Source organism: Solanum verrucosum, unplaced genomic scaffold (genome assembly GCF_900185275.1).
Source record: "Solanum verrucosum unplaced genomic scaffold, falcon-dt-bn FXZP01000112.1, whole genome shotgun sequence".
Classification (NCBI taxonomy): Eukaryota; Viridiplantae; Streptophyta; class Magnoliopsida; order Solanales; family Solanaceae; genus Solanum; species Solanum verrucosum.
Window position 1 is genome coordinate 2,577,314 of NW_026020441.1, and position 6,116 is coordinate 2,583,429.

A 6,116-nucleotide genomic window follows, 5' to 3' on the forward strand; every position below is an offset into this window, starting at 1 on the left:
TGTTGTAAAAAAAATATTTGGGTCATATTGCCTTTATTCGATGAGACTATGTTCATGAGTAATACTATAACAATCAAATTGAAAGTTATGGAAAGGTCCTTCTGAAAAGGACATTTGACAAGGTGGTGACTCTAAACAATGTTTGTATCAGATAAAATTGTAATAAGTAGGAACAAAATATTTGTGAGAAAAAACTACCTCACGGAGGATTTTCAAACTCAATATTTTATTTGTTCTTACTTGCTTGAGTCAAACTGTTTGTGACATGAACGCTTGTGACATGTCAATTACAAATCCTTGTAAGTAAAACTGATCAACTTAGAAGTTTTGTCTAACTTTGAATGAAATAAATAAAAATGTCAAGTTTGTGTTGAATCTAAGTATGCTAAGCATTCTAATAAATCTGTTGAAAGGATTTCTAATCCCTTAGAGTTGATTCACACTGACATTTGTGATATGGAGTTAATACCATCTTGTGGTGGGAAAAAGTATGTCATAACTTTTATTGACAATTTCATTAGATATTGTTATGTCTATTTGCTGAATGGTAAAGATGAAGCAATAGAAATGTCTAGGCAATATAAAATTGAAGTTGAAAATTAGTTAGGAAAAAGATAAGAGTGATAAGGATCGAGAGTATAAATTTCCTTTAGCAGAAATATGTTTGGAAAGTGGAATTATCCATCAAACTACCACCCTACTCACCTCAATCTAATGGAATTGCATAATGTAAATAAATCGAACTTTGAAGGAAATAATGGATGCATTACTTATAAGTTTGGATTTACCACAAAACTTGTGTGGAGAAGCTATCCGTACAAGGGAACAACAAAAAGTTGTCTATTCATAAAAAAAAAAAGCAATAATTTTTTTTTGTTTGTTCACGACACAATCAATTTTATAGGAGAAATGGAAAGGAAGAAAACCCAACTTAAAATATTTTAAAATGTGGGGGTGTCTAGCTAAAGTCCAAGTTCCTATCCCTAAAAGGATCAAAATAGGACCTAAGACTGTGGGCTGTAAAATTAGACTTGAGTAGTCTAGTGAAGGGTCCAAAAGACCTTGGAAAGAACCAAAGGAGAATGTACTTAATGTCAAAGGACATCTACTTCCATCAAATTTGATTTTGTAATATTTATTTTTGAAAATAAATCTCATATATTTAAAGAACTTATGTCTTCTACGAACCCATCCTTTGGAAAAAGAGGTTGTCAATAGTAAGATTGATTCAATCTTGAGTAATCACACTTGAAAGCTGATTGATCTTCCTTGCTGCATTATATGACCTTCAAATTCATCAAATAGATGTAAAAACAACTTTCTTAAATGGAGAATCGGAGAAACAAATTTACATGGAACAACTCGAGAACTTTATGATTCCCGACAAAGAAAAGAAAGTGTGCGAATTGTTAAATCATTTTATGGACTAAAACAAGCACCCAAACAATGATATGTGAAATTTGATCAAACCATGTTGGCAAATGGATTTCAGAAGGAAGAAAGTGATAAATGTGTTTACAATGAAAAACACTCCAAATTACAAGGTCATTGTTTATCATAAGACATTGTTTGTTTGTATGTTGATGACATGTTGATCATCATGAGAGACACTTATGACATAAATACTTCTAAACATATGCTTGAAAGCAATTTTGATATGAAAGGTTGTGGAGTTGCTGATGTTATCTTAAGTATAAGAATCCTTAGAACTCCACAATGTTTAGCATTGTCATAGTCTCATTACATTGACAAAGTACTTGACTAGTTCAAATATTTGGATTTTAATATTGTCAAGACTCTAATAAATGTGAGCTTTGCAGTTCAAAAGAATGAAGACGAAAGTGACTCACAATTGGATTATGCTAGAGTATTGGGAAGTATGATGTATATCAGGAAGTGTACGCGATCAGATATAACATGTGCTATTAGTAAACTGAGTCAGTTCACGAGTAATCCCAATCAAACTCATTGGATGACAATGAAAAGAGTTTGGGGTATTTAAAACATACTCAAAACTATGTCTTGCATTATAACAAATATCTAGCAGTATTGAAAGGATATAGTGATGCAAATTGAATCACTCGATCAAATGAAGTAAAATTCACGAGTGGATATGCATTTACTATTGGTGGAGGAGCAGTCTCTTGCAAATCTTCCAAACAGACATGGATCAATAGCTTTACAATGATCTCTGAGCTTGTCGCTCTAGATAAGGTCGGTGAATAAGTTGAAAGACTTCGGAATTTCTTGATAGATATTCTTGTTTGGCCCAAACTTTTGGCATTAGTATTCATACACTTTGATATTCAAGATGCAATAGGTAAGGCATGGAGCATGATGTAAAATGAAAAGTCTCGTCATATAAGACATAGATATAATACCGTTAGAAAATTATTCTCTAGTGAAATTATCACAATTCACTATGTAAAGTCAAAGGATAATATGTTGGATCCACTTACAAAATGTCTTACTAGAGAGAGAGTTGAAATATCATCTAAGGGAATGGATTTAAGGCTTAGGACAAGTCATCATGGTGGTAACTCTACCTAGCAAACTGGAGATCTCAAGAGCTAGGTTCAAGGAGAAAACAAAGTTGTGGCAGGCGGTTCGACATTGTCAAATAATTCAATCCATTCAAGTGATGAAGACAATGCTCAGGAAAAAAGATAAAATATTAAGTTTTTTAATGAGTTAATAAAGCTAAAAGTTTTTTTAATGGTTTCTAAATTTGGCAAATTTGACCAAATATTGTATCTACGCAATGACACGGTTAGCAATCGCATATGTGAGTGTGAAGTGTAAGCCCCTTCAAAGAGGATGATTGTAAAAAGCTCATCTCTCCATACATTCATGAAACCTGGAGGTGTTCACGGCTGAAACGAACACAACTGTGAGAGTCATAGATGGTAAAGGATTGATTTTGTGGCATATGGTTGTTTGGGTATACACCAAAGCTTGACAGTTCAAATATATCAAATCTACCAATTGGCCGAGTATATCTGACATATTTCACAAAGAAAATTTCAAAGGAAACCTACTTATCCAGATGCAATTAATTCTTGTGTGTAAAGTATACATACTTATCCGTTTCTTTGTCTTAGAGTTATTCCCCATTCATGCGGGGGATTGTTGGGTTTTAAAAGGTGCGAATGGAAAATGAAAACTTGTGACTTTTAAGAAAAGTTATGACTTTAATGAAAAGTTGTGACTTTTAAGAAAAGTTATGACTTTAATGAAAAGTTGTGACTTTTATGAAGAGTTGTGAGTTTTATAAAAAGTTGTGACTTTTATGAAAGGGTGTGTCACGACCCAGACCGTCGTGATTGGCACCCACATTAACTTTCGGTGGGAGAACCATTACTACAACCCAACTAAGCAAAGTAACGAAAACTAGAACATTTAAAGATACAGAACCAGGTTTAAATAAAGGATAAAAATAGAGTTCCCATAAACTCCAAAGGTCTAAATATTAACTAACAAAACTATTGCGGAAGTTCAACCCCTAGAAACTGAAAGTTATTGTACCAAAACTCTAAATTCAACAAGTCTAAGAAAAAGGGGTACAACCCCAACCAAACACAAAAAATATCTAAAACATAAATAGTCTAAGTCCGAAAAGAGTGGACTAAACTATGGATGAATCCATGACAACCTGAAAGAACTGGCTCACCTTTGAATCCAGTCTTGATCAGTGATCTCCTAGCTGAGGTCTATCAATAGTCTCTTGAAGATGCCCTGTACTCAATAAAGAACGAGCAAGTGCAGTATCAGTACACAACCACAGTGTACTGGTAGGATCACGCGGCTATTCCAGTAAGCGAAACATAAGAAAGCAATCACAACACTGTAAACACACATATATAGAATACATAGAACAAATATCATTTCAAGAACAACATACAATTCTCAATATTAACGGCTATGGACATGAATGTAATAATATTAATCACAATGGTTCTCTCATGGAACCCATATCCAAACTGTTAGTGTGTCGAAATGTGACACTCGATCCAATGCATGTATCGGAACGTGATATCCGATCCAATAGATGTGTCGGAACGTGACACCCGATCTAATGTATGTGTTAGAACATGACACCCGATCCATTCAACACAACCACAATCACAATCACACCCATAATCAATAATACTCATAGTCATACAATCAAGTAGTGGGTTCATGACATGTAATTGTTCATATACATGTACTCATTTGCATTAGATTTGATTTGCATTCATTATTCTCATACATGCATGCATACAATGAAGCAATTACCAACATATATCGCACAACAAGAATTCAAATCATCACCTACCTCGAAACCAAGCTTGAATCCTTCTAAGACACTTGAGTCTTTCCTTTCCGGATTATTTCTGCTTGTTCGTAAATCAATCAATTAACGCAAGGATCAATAAACAAGACCTAATTTACCCGGATAATAATCAATCTATCTATCCATGGCCAAACCCAATATCCTAATATTCAATTAGGGCTTTTCCCACTATTAACTTCAGGACAAAACCCTTCCCCAATTGTAATTACCCAATAATCTAAGTTCTATAGATCGAGAAACGGATTAAGGGAGTAATAATCTTACCTTTAACACTAGAAGAGGTGGAAACTGTCAAGAACTTGCCCTGGGTTGTCTCTTAGCTCTCAAGAACGAAGTTTGCAGAAAAATAACGAAATTGGGGTTTTTCCCAGACTTAAGTTGCGACTGACCCGCTACATACGGCGGACCCCATCCCGCCACAAGGTCCCTACCCTGGCGGAATTAATCCCGACCTGGTGGCTTGCGCAGAGACAAAGAGTCGAAATTTGAGTTCTAAACTCCCATTTCACAACATACCTTCAACCCTTGACACTCAAAAACTACTCGTTCATGCTAAGATCATTTTCGGAAGTTCTACAGGCCCGAATTTAATTCCGTAAAGTCGTACGGGCTCCCTAATGTCTTGGCTAGTTACCCATGTGATTAAATTCATAATTAATTCGCTCGTTTATTACCAAATTTCCCTAGACCTCACCTAACTCAGATTTCGTCCAAATCTGGACTACGCTAGGAATTCTCAAGTCACTACTCAAAAGTTTTCTGGCCCAAATTCTTTCCCCATTGGCTTTTCCATAACGACGGGAACATGTCGTTACAGGGTTGTGACTTTTTTCTGATAAGGCACAATAAGCATGTGTTCACACTACTCTTTGTTGTCTATAAATAGAGGAATGTCATCTCATTTTAACACAACCAATTTTGTGGACTTCTTCTTCTACTACTAAATCTAGTATTCGAAGTATACTTTACTGTTGTTGAGTGGTTCGCTGACACCATGGGTATAGGTATCAATACACCGGTGAGTAAGATCGTTCTATCCTTGGAGGATATATTCTATTAACCTCAGGTACTTGAGGGGAATAATTTCCTTAAGATGACACTGTGCATTCAGTGGACTCGATTTTCTTCTTTGAGAAAAATATTTTGTATATTGTTTCTAATATATTTTCGGTTCTATTTTCTCTACTGATTTTAATTTTCTAGTTTTGAAAATACTCTTTAAAGTTTGTTGTTTCTTACCAAGCAGTTCAAAGTTTTTGTTCTAAGTATCTTAGGAATACATGATGAACAATAGCTATTTCTATACTTTATGTATATTTTTTTCTAACATATTTTTATGTGCATTGATATGAACACAAAGAGAAATTAGTAAAATTGATCAATCTATTAATCAATTTATTAATTATCGTGTAAAATAAAAAGTGACCATCTAATATGAGATGAAAGAAGTAAATTTTCTTTTTCTTTGCCGACTATCGAGGGAAATCCACCTCTTAGATAAAGTCTTCGATCACCTGAAGATGGCATAGAAAGACAAAAAAGAGCAAAATTGATATAAGATAAGACAGGATGTCAAATTTCTCCCAATTTCGCTTTCTACCACTCCATGGAAGTAAGACTAGCAACTATTATTGGCCCCTCATCCTATTAGGGCAACTACTAAGGCTAGCTCGCCGAGATCGACAGAAAAGACATCTTTCACTATAGTGGGAAGAAGATAGGTGGGAGCGAGCCAAGCGAGAGCAAAGCAAGTTTCAGTGGTGGGCTGTCTTCATGTTCCCAT